The sequence below is a fragment of the Molossus molossus genome, unplaced genomic scaffold (genome assembly GCF_014108415.1).
Source record: "Molossus molossus isolate mMolMol1 unplaced genomic scaffold, mMolMol1.p scaffold_m16_p_7, whole genome shotgun sequence".
Taxonomy (NCBI): Eukaryota; Metazoa; Chordata; class Mammalia; order Chiroptera; family Molossidae; genus Molossus; species Molossus molossus.
The window spans coordinates 105,433,780-105,445,931 of record NW_023425401.1 but is presented as its reverse complement, the minus strand read 5'-3'; the positions used below and the strand labels follow the sequence as shown (position 1 = coordinate 105,445,931).

Below are 12,152 nucleotides of genomic sequence, written 5' to 3'. Positions count from 1 at the left end.
CATGAAAATACAAGATGAGAAGAATCCACATTTCGCCTCTTTCCTACTCAGCCTCCGGTTGATTTTAGAGGGTGAATATTCAATAGTTGATACTCAACTAATTTTCTGTCCCATCAATTAATTGTAAGTGTAGCTCTGTAGGTCTGCCCACATTTAACATGTATTGAAGAGTTATGCATCAAACACTGTGCTAAGCAGTTTACATGGATTCTCCTATTTCGATCTTAAAATAATTCTATGATTTACTTTTAATTCACATTTAGAGCTGAGATCCTAAGGTCGGGAAAGTAAGCACTATGACTAGTGCTATAAACTGAGTGTAAGAATCAGTATGCAAGTCTACATAGTCAGACTCCGAAGGCACCTCTCCGCTCCCGTGTTGAGCTGCAGGACAGGTAAGAATAGTTACAAAAATAAAGTCACCCAATTATGCTGGTGAAACCCAGGGTCTTCTTTCCTCATTCCTGGTGATGGTCTAAAATCTTTGCATCAGAGCATCAAAGGACCAATTAAAGAAGTTTAGAAACGTTTGCCTTTTTAGATGGTCTATTTTCAAAAAATAAAGGCAGAATTTATCACACTGGAAACCATGTGTTCTGTTTTTTTCCCTTGATCTCACCTTTGATCATTGTGACCTTTCCATGTCCTGGCCTTAGCTTACTTCTGAATCTCAGTCTGAGATTAGCTTTTGTTTCTTTTATTTTACCATCATGGTAAAACAGAAGTATTTCTATCTAGAAGCTTAAACTAGTTTTTAATTAGTTAACATAATAAAGTTATCATAAACCAAAAGGCTGTCTGGAATTTTAATCTTCTGATTTAATATTTCCAGTACTTTTAAAACAAACGATACATTTAATATTTTTATTTTGGAATTTTTGAACACTCAACAACTAAATTAATATGAAATGGAGTGCTTTTGTTTTCTTGCTCTTATATATGAAAATATTTCATGTTGAGAAATTTATAAAGATAAATGGATTATTTACTGAAGAAAAACACAGAGCACTAACCAGAGTACTATAATTAAATTCCTAAGCAGATAAAAATATTCAGCCCAAATAGAACTCCAAATTATTTTCCTTATATGAGTATATGACTTGCTAAAGCACAATATTGTTCTGTGTTTCATGGCAATTGCATACTTTCCCGCCAAGTTTATGAAACAGAAGTCCAGAATATAAAAGGAAAATAAATGAGAATACATACCTTGTAGGTGCATTTGAAGTTTTCTTCTGTTGAGATTTATTTATTAAATTAAATAGAAAACTCATTAAAATTTGACAGAATTTCAGGTGTGGGGGCAGGCATTTTTAGAAACAGCTTTCTTAGTGTGTTTTTCTTTGAATGGCTTACCTTTAAAAACAATCATGGCTTAACTTTTCCATTTCTACAATTCCAAACCTATGGTATTCATTGGGATATATATTTAAATATTTATCATACCAAAATACGAATTGTTACTTGATTTCTAACTTTGAATATCTGGTTGAAGGTTTATAAAAACCATACATGAACTTTAGTAGAATTGTATTAAGGTTAAATAGGCTTATTAGAGGGTTATTTTCATACCTACATACGCATTGAACTGTCAGAGCACAGTCAGTTCCAACTGTGATTCTTAGGATGTATCACCTTGTCATCTTGAAACAAATCCCTATTAAAACTGCTTATAACCAAGATGGAGTAACAGCATCTGAATTCACCCTCCCAGATCAACCCAATAAAATCTGGACACCGTTAAACAACACGGTGCAGGGCATAGGAGGTGAAGGAGGTAAGGACGGTGTTCTCTACATGATAATAAGCAGCATGAGCTGTATCAATGCTGTGAAACCCAGGCAGAGGGTGGTACTGTCACTGAATAGAGTGTCTGGGTGGGCCAGGAGGCTCGAGTTGAGAAGGCAGAGTCCTGAGAGGAGAAAGCTGCCCAAAGAATGAAGTGTGCAGATGTGCAGAGAGGGTCCTCCTGGAGTCTTCGGCTAAGGACTGCTCAGTGTTCATGGTGAGGAATCAATCATCTAAAATCAACAGGGAAGTTGCCCTCAGGGCTCACACTGACTGAGCCAAGTACAGCTCCTCTTCCCACAAATAGTGGAAAATCTCACAATTCATAGGTGATTAGGTAGGTGACTCAGAAGGGATTTGTTCCAGTGATGAGAAAAATTCGATTAGACTAAAAACTGTCTGACCCTGCCTAAAAAACTTAAACACAAGACTAGAAGATATCACACTATTTTCAAGTAACATAATTGTGCCCAGGAATGAAGCTCAACCCTGTTTATAGGAATGCAAAAGTATACAGAATACAATAAGATTTCCATTCAAAACTATCAGGTATGTAATAAAGCAGGAAACTATAACCCATGATGAGGAGAAAAATTAATCAAAATTCACTGCAAAACACAGATTGTATAATAAGTAAAAATAACAGTGTTTCAGTAACTATTTTCTTTCTATATAAGAAGCTAGTGGGAGCCCTAGCCGGTTTGGCTCAGCGGTTAGAGCATCGGCCTGCGGTCCGGAGAGACCCGGGTTCGGTTCCCGCTAAGGGCATGTACCTCGGTTGCAGTTTGTCCCCGGCCCTGGTTGGTCGTGCGGGTGGCAGCCACTCGATGTGTCCCTTTCACATCGATGTTTCTCTCTCTCTCTCTTCCTCTCTCTCCCTCCCACTCTATCTGTACAAAAAAAAAAAAAAGAAGCTAGTGGGAAAAAGAGAGCATATTAGTAAAACACGGACATTTAAAAAGGTGCAAATTTAGCCCAGCTGGTTTGACTCAGTGGTTGAGAATCAACCCATGCACTAAGAGGTTGCCAGTTCAATTCCCAATGAGGGCACATGCCCAGGTTGTGGGCCCAATCCCCAGTCAGGGGCATGCAGGAAGCAGCCAATCAATGTATCTCTCTCTCTCTCTCTAAAATCAATAAAGAAAAAATATTTTAAATGTGGGTGGGTAGGGGACCAATTGTGTCTAGAAGAATATATAAAAAGACATGATAAAAATATTAGTGGTCGATTCCAAAATGACAGCAGAGTGAATGGAAGCTACACAGACCATCTCCCAGGACAAAACTGGAATTACAAGTAAAATAAAGACAAATTGTTGGGAAAAAGCAAGAAACAAGTAGCTTGCGAGGACCATATAACTAGGGACACTGCATCAATCCCGGTAGGATTGTGGAGGCATGAAAAGGGTCTAGGAGCCCATGGACAGCAGCTGTCATAAATGTGAGCAGTGCTAAGGGGTTAAAATCCCAAGCCAGCTCCGCAGCACAGAGGGCAAGGACAGAGTGCTAAGTTGGCCAAAGCTATTCATCTTGGGCTCCAGCAAAGGGAGGGCAGAGTGGACTGGAACTGTGTGGGAACACTCTGGATTTGGAGGCCAATCAGAGCTTTTGCTGAGTTGTGGCCACGCAAGGTGATGGCCATCTTACTCTTTCCCAGGGCTCCGAGAAGAGGTGGCAGCCCCTTCCTGGGAGATTCAATCCCACCCAGGTGGGCCATTGAAATGCAAATTGAGGCTCATTAACAACCTGCATCTGCCACAACCTTGGGAAATCCTCTTACACTGAACACCTGAGGGAGCTTTTCATTCAACTGAGAACCCAAGGTTCTTCAAAAAACCTCAACTAATAGCCTCCAGGAAAAAAGCTAGAGGATAACTGAACCTTTCCTGGGATTGCAAATCTACCCAGGAAAGTAAGACTTGACAGTGGTATTTAACGTGGATCCTCCCATGCTCATCCAAACCCAGTAGAGGAAGCCACAAACAGCAGAACACCAACACCCACAGGGAAAATTTGGCAGGCTACAAAACCTCCCAAGATAGCCAAAATGGTGAAACAAAGAAACAAATCCCAAATGAAAGAACAAGAGAACTCTACCAAATTGAGATTAATGAAATGCAATTAAGCAAGCTATCAGAGGTAGAGTTCAGAGCCATGATCTTAAGGACGCTCAACAGCATGAGTAAGGACCTCAACATCATGAGTAAAGATATGGAAACATTAAAACCAACTACGTGGAAATGAAGAATGACATAGAAGAAATAAAGATCACATTGGAAAGACTAACCAGCAGAGTAGAGGAAGCTGAGGACCGGATCAGTGAATTAGAAGACAGGGTAAAAAAATCAACCAATCACAAAACCAAAAGGAAAAACAAAACAAACAAACAAACAAACAAAAAACCAGAAAGACAGCTTAAGAAAACTTAGGACAACTGAAAACGTAATAATATTCACATTATAAAAGTCCCCAAAGAAGAAAATGAGCAAGGGTTCGAGAATATATTTGAAGAAATAGTAACAGAAAACTTTCCTAATTTGGTGAATGAAGAAGGCATTTACATTCAAGAAGCACAGAGAGCCCCAAGTAAGAAGAAACCAAACAGATCCACACCAAGACACATAGTAATTAAAATGCCAAAAATTAAAGACAAAGAGAGAATCCTAAAGGCAGCAAGAGATAAGTAACAGGTTATCTACAAAGGAAACCCCAGAAGGCTATCAGTTGACTTCTCAACAAAAATACTACAGGCCAAAAGGGAATGGCCTGAAGTAATCAAGGTCATGAGAAACAAGGACTGAATCCAAGACTACTCCATCCAGCAAGGCTATCATTCAAAATAGAAGGTCAAATGAAGAGCTCCCCAGACAAAAAAGAAGGCTAAGGAAATACATTAGCACCAAACCAGCACTGCAAGAAATGTTAAAAGGACTTCTGTAATTAGTAGAAGAAATAGGAAGAAATACATAACCACACTAAATAAAAATGGCAATAAATAAGTACATATCAATAATCACCTTAAATGTAAATAAATTGAATGCTCTGATAAAAAAAAGACACAGAGTAGCTGATTGGATAAAAAAGCATGACTAGCCCTGGCCAGTTTGGCTCAGCAGTTAGAGCATCATCCTGCAGTCCAGAGAGACCCGGGTACAGTTCCCGCTAAGGGCACCTACCTCAGTTGCAGTTTATCCCTGGACCTAGTTGGGTTGTGTGGATAGCAGCCACTCAATGTGTCGCTTTCACATCAATGTTTCTTTCTCTCTCACTCTTCCCCTCTCTCCCTCCCACTCTATCTGAACAAAAAATGGAACAATGTCCTCAGGTGAGGATAAAAAAAAAAAAAAAGCATGACTTATATATATGTTGTTTACAAGAGACCCACCTCACAACAAAAGACTTACATAGGTTGAAAGTGAAGAGATGAAAACAAAAATCTTCCAAGCAAACAAAAAAAAAAAAAAAAAAAAAAAAAAGGTGGCGTAGCAATACTCATATCTGATAAAATAGATTTCAAAATGAAGACCATAACTAGAGACAAAGAAAGTCACTACATAATATTGAAAGGACCTATCCAACAGGACAATATAACCTTGGTAAATATATATGCACCCAATATAGGAGCACCAAAATATATAAAAAATCTTCTGGAGGACTTCAAAGGCGAAATCAACAGCAATACAATCATAGCAGGGGACTTAAACACCCTGCTGACATCCTGAATAGATCCTCTAGGAAAAAAATTAGCAACGAAATAGACTCTAAATGAAGCACTAGACCAAATGGATTTAATGAATATCTACAGAGAATTATACCCCAAAACTACAGAACTCACATTCTTCTGAAGTGCACATGGGACATTCTCAAAGATAGACCACATGTTAGGGCACAAACTAAGTCTCTACAAGTTCAAGAAGACTGTAATCATATCAAGCATTTTCTCAAATCACAATGGCATAAAACTAGAAATCAATTGTGACAACGTACAAAAACATTTGAACACATGGAGGCTAAATGGCATGTTATTGAACGATGAATGGGTTACCATGGAGATCAAGGAAGAAATTAAACAATTCCTGGAAACCAATGAAAATGGACACACAACAACACAAAATCTATGGGATGCAGCAAAAGCAGTTCTGAGAGGAAAGTTCATAGCACTAAAGGCCTACCTCAAGAAACAAGAAAAAAATTTTAATAGACTAATCTCACAACTTAAAGAACTAGAAAGCAAACAAAAAGAAAACCCCAGAGCAAGTAGAAGGAAGGAACTAGTAAAGATCAGAGCAGAGTAGAGATAAAAAAAACAATTCAAAGGATCAATGAAACAAAGAGCTGGTTTTTCGAAATGATAAACAAAATTGATGGACCATTAGCTAGACTCACCAAGAAACAGAGATAGAACCCAAATACACAAAATCAGAAATGAAAGAGGAGAAGTAACAACTGACACCACAGAAATACAAAGGATCATTAACAACCACTAAGAACAATTACATGGCAATAAATTCGACAATCTAAGTGAAATGGACAAATTTCTAGAAACACATAGTCTCCTATAACTGGATCAGGAGGAGATAGAAAACTTGAACAGACCAATATAAAATAAGGAAACTGAAGGTGTAAATAAAGACTCTTCCAGCAAACAAAACCCAGGCCTGGACAGCTTCATGGGGGAATTTTACCAAAAATTCAAAGAAGAAATAACACCCATTCTCCTCAAACTATTTCAAAAAATTTAAGAAGAAGGAAGACTTTCAAACTTGTTTTATGAAGCCAGCATAATTCTAATTTCAAAACCAGAAAAAAGACACTACAAAGAAAAAAACTACAGGCCAATATTCTTGATGAACATAGATGCCAAAATCTTGAACAAAACACTAGCAAATCAGATCCAGCAATACATTAAAAAAATTATTCACCATGACCAAGTCTGATTCATCCCAGGGATGCAAGGCTGGTAATATATTTGCAAATCAATAAATGTGATACACCACATAAACAAAATGAAAGATAAAAACCACATGATCATATCAATAGATGCTGAAAAAGCATTCGACAGAATCCAGCATCCATTTCTGATAAAAATGCTCAGCAATCTGGGAATAGAGGAATCATATCTCAACATAATAAAGGCCATATATGAAAGACCTACAATCAACATTATACTCAATGGGCAAAAACTAAAAGCATTTCCCTTAAGAAGAAGAACAAGACAGGAATGCCCACTTTCACCACTCTTATTTAACACTCTTATTTAACATAGTACTGGGAGTCTTAGCCACAGCAATCAGATAGGAAGAAAAAATAAAAGGGGTTCAAATTTGAAGGGAGGAAGTGAAACTGTCAATATTCGCATGATTACATGATATTATACATAGAAAACCCTAAAGACTCCATCAAAAATTTACTAGACTTAATAAATGAATTTGGCAAAGTAGCAGGATACAAAATTAACGTCAAGAAATTGACGGCATTCTTATATACCAATGATGAAGTCACAGAAATAGAAATAAAAATAAAAAAACATAATCCCATTTATCTTCTTGGCAAAAAAATTAAGATACCTAGGAATAAACTTAACCAAAGAAGTAAAAGACCTATTTACAGAACACTACAGGACATTGAAAAGAGAAATAGAGGAAGATATAAAAAAGTGGAAGCACATACCTTGTTCATGGATTGGAAGAATTAATGTCATTAAAATGTCCATATTACCCAAATCAATTTATAGATTCAATGCAATCCCCATCATAATACCAATGACGTATTACACAGAACTAGAACAAATACTTCAAAAGTTCATATTGAACTAAATAAAGACCTTGAATAGCCACAGCAATCTTGAAAAAGAAGGACAAAGTAGGTGGGATCACAATATCAAATATCAGGTTATACTACAAAGCTATTATCATCAAAACAGCTTGGTACTCGCACAAGAACAGGCATATAGACCAGTGGAACAGAACAGAGAACCCCAAAATTGACCTAAGACATTATGCTCAAGTAATATTTGATGAAGGTGGGAAGAGCAGACAGTGGAGTAAAGACAGCCTCTTTAATAAATGGTGTTAAGAAAATTGGACAGATACATGCAAAAAAAATGAAACTAGACCATCAACATACACCATACATGAGAATAAATTCAAAATGGATAAAAGACTTAAATGTGACTCGTAAATCTATAAAAATCCTAGAAGAAAATGTAGGCAACAATATTTCGAACATTATGCACATCAGAATTATCACTGATACATCACCTAAGGCAACAGAAACAAAGGAGAAAATGAACACATGGGGCTACATCAAACTAAAAAGCTTCTGCACAGCAAAAGATACAATCATCAAAATGGAAAGGCAACCCACTGTATGGCAGGGTATAATTGCCAATGATATATCAGATAAGGGGTTAATGTCCAATATATAGAGAGTGCTCATACAATTCAACAAAAGGAAGACAAAGAACCCAATTAAAAAATGGGCAGAGGAACTAAATAGACATCTCTCCAAACAGGACATACAAATGTCTAAGGGACATATGAAGAAATGCTCAACATCACTAATCATCAGAAAGATGAAAATTAAAACATCAATGAGGTATCACCTCACACCTTTCAGAATGGCCGCCATCAACAAATCATCAAACAACAAGTGTTGGTGAGGGTGTGGGTAAAGGGGACTCTAGTACACTGCAGCCACTGTGGAAAACACTATGGTGTTACCTCAAAAAATTAAAAATTGAATTGCCATTTGACCCAGTGATCCCACTTCTAGGACTATACCCTAAGAAGCCTGAACTACCAATCAGAAAGAATATATGTACCCCCATGTTCATAGCAGCACTATTTACCATAGCTAAGATCTGGAAACAACCTAAGTGTCCATCAGCAGATGAATAGATAAAAAAAAAAAAAAAAAAACTGTGGTACACAATGGAGTACTATGCAGCTGTAAGAAAGAAAGATCTCTTATTCTTTGAGACGACATGGAGGGACCTGGAGAGTATTACCCTAAGCAAAACAAGCCAAGCAGAGAAAGACAAACATCACGTGATCTCACTTATTTGTGGAATATAATGAACATAACAGTCTGAGGAACAGGGTAGACCTAGAGACGTGGAAGTAGGTTACAGACTGACATTCCTCAGAAGAGGAGGTGGGGGGAAGGAAGTGATAAACCACAAAACTTATATGCATATATGCATAACTGATGGACATGGACAACAAAGCTGGATACAAGTTGCAGGGGACAGGAAAGAGGGTGTCGATGGGGGATAAAGGAGAAATATCTGTAACAAAAATAAATTGATAAAAAAAAATATTAGTGGTGCTTCTAGGAAATTGAGGACTATTTTTACTTTCTCCTTTACATTTTTATGTCTTGCTTAATATTTTACAGTGATTTTGTATTTCCCATGTAGTGAGAAAACTATTATGTATATAAAAGTATAGAGGAAACTATAGGAGATTTTAAAAAATGATATGTGGGTGGAAATGTGTTAGAGAGTCTTATTTTAAAACCCAAGTTAGATGAACTGTAATCAAACTGGCATTTTAAAAATATAACCGCTTAATAACTTTTTCACTCACATAACTGAGCAGCGCAAGGGGAGCCTTGACTTTTGACACAGTTGATACCAGTATCCAAGGAGTTTCATCTGGAATGTGTGTGTCTACAGCTTTCTGTGTTGCTTTGTGTGTGTGTTGGAATTCCTTGCAGGCAAAGTCTACTAAAGGTCGACAAGATGGCCATAAAACGTCCTAGGCATATATCCAACTAGATGACAGCTCAAGTGAATCATTTCTTTTCTGTATCCAATGGAACAGCAAAAGTCTTCAAGTCGACCCACCCTCACTCTTATGTGTCCTGGGCCATGCACTCCCATTCTGTGAATCTTGGAATACAGTTCACTTATTGACCAAGTCAACTGACTAAGCTATTCTTAGAGTCAGAGTAGAATTTGTCTTACCTGATCCAGAGCGTTAGGTGATTTTCTTCATGAAAGTAGAGGTGTCAGCATCAAAATGCACCGGAGTTGGGCAACAGTCCAAAGGACAAGAAAAGTCTACTACATTATGTTCTTCCTAAATGAGATTAAAAAATTAAAACTTTCTAAAGAAAAAGAAAAAGACAACCACCTAAATTTATATACCTTCTCTAAATGATTTTCCTTATAAGCATCGTTAAAAGATAAGAAACAGACTAAAAACACATATTGCAATATAACATTTAACGTTTATGTGTAAAATCCCTCCCTATAACTCACAGGACAAAAAAGATAATAGGGGAAAATGGTGAACAAAAGCAGTAACTCTGAGTTTAAAAATGTTCTTGATCAATTCATTTACAAAATCATTTTATTAGTAATCGGTAATGCAAATGAGTGTGATCAAAAGATTTCAATATTTTAAAATATGTTTTTATCAATTTTTTAGAGAGTGAGAAAGGGAGAGATAGAAATATCCATGTGAGAGAGAAACATCGATCTGCTGTCTCCTGCATGCCCCCTACTGGGGACCAAGCCCAAAACCAGATATGGGGCCTGACTGGGAATTGAACCTCTCAGTCCATGGGACGACATGCAATCCAGTAAGCCACACCAGCTAGGCAAAAGATTTCCATTTTTATTAACTATATTATGAAACTGGAAATGAAAATTTGATCATTTACAATGGTAAAACAGTCTACTAAAATCAGTGCCTCATACGCATTGATGGCAATATCAATTGGTAGACCCTTTTTGTCCAGTAGAGTTTTCAAGGTTGACAAGTTGACAGTAATCTGTCAAGATTGAAAATCACATCCTAATGTCTACCCTACAACACTGTTCACAAATACACACAAATGTGTATTTATAAGAATGTTATTGCACCACTGTTTGTAATAGCAAAAAATAAAAATAAAAAAAAACAGGAAAATGAATATCTTTCAGGAGAATAATGATGTACACAGTGTGGGATGTACATATTTTGAAAAAGATGGAAGTTCCTGCGAGTGTGAGATAGCCCTAGGTAAATGAAGTGTGTAGCTCCAGGCCGTGTATGCGTGATTTTATGGAAAGTAATTCTATATTTATGTGCAAGTACACATTTTCCCTAATTATCCCTGTGTGTGTATGTGCGTGTGTGTGTGTGTGTTTGTGTGTGTGTGTGTGTGAATGCATAACTGTTGCTAGAGATGACTTCTGTGGAAAAGCAGGAGTCTAATGAGAGAAAAGAGAAATATATTCCTAAGTGTGAGAACTTTTGTGACAATTTTTTTAAAATAATTTTTCAATTTATGGTTAGTGGAGGAAAAGTACTGCAAAAGGTGGAACATACGAAGATATAAATAGGCCATAGTTGCAGAAATTACAAAAAGCATCTTTCTGAAGCCTGTTGTTCAAAGAAAGGGCAACTGCTGCTTTTGTTCTTTCCTTCATGTCAGAGGCTAGCAACGTACCTTTTCTCCTCTGGCATCCTGACCCCTCTCCTCTCTCCACCCCTAAGCCTCCTGGTACTGGGAACACATGTGTAGATGAAATAAGAACAGAAGCAGGTCTATATGGGGCGTTATTGCACGCTCTCTCTGGAGATTATCTCCCAATGGGCAGTTATTTCCTATGATCAACATACCATTAGGAACTTACTGGCTGCGCCTTCTCCTGTCTTCTGTTTGTGAGATGCCCTAGTAGTTGAAGAAACTGAGCCTAGAGGACAACACAGTGCCTCCTGATACTCATCATCCTAGCCTTCCTTTTCCGTTTTAAGGTCAATTAACTAGTGTCATGTTTGTTTGTTTTTCTTTTGATTACTGAAAATAACAGAACAATTCACTATAAATCAATAGACAGTCCCCAGAAAGTGGGCTGTGGCTTGCCAAGATTTCTCCTTGGTGTTTCTGGTGTACGTGGGACTGAGCCCATGCAGGCTGGTTTCCTGGGGCTGCCTGTGAGCCCCGGTTAGCAGGAGGGCAGCCGGCACTGCCTGGCTCAGCCCAGAACAAGGAGGTTCTGCACGGCCCCTCCAGAAAGCTGTTTCCTTTGAACATGCCTATTAATGCAACATGGCGAAGTCATTAATGTATTTGAAATATACAGTTTTGTGAAGACTCACTTTTCTCAGTCATTCTGTCATTTCCTTCTGAAGCCAAAAGATTGTCAGTAAAAATATATCACTGAACGTGTAGACCGAGGCAGCATTATGATTTGATTTACCAAAAGGGGTTTTAACATGAAATTTTAAATAAATATTCAGCATAAAAAGTATTTTGCATCTTAATTCTAAGATATTTGGCGTACAGTTTAATTTTTGAATTTTTTTTTTAATCCAGCACATGGATTCAGAGTTATTGAATTTGATTATTTAAAAAATACTATCAGCTAG

General features: G+C 37.3%; 1 pseudogene; it reads right to left on the bottom strand.

The window, feature by feature from the left end:
* Positions 1–11,246, bottom strand: part of LOC118619729 — a 28,505-nt pseudogene extending 17,259 nt beyond the window's left edge.
* Positions 11,247–12,152: the final 906 nt, after the last annotated feature.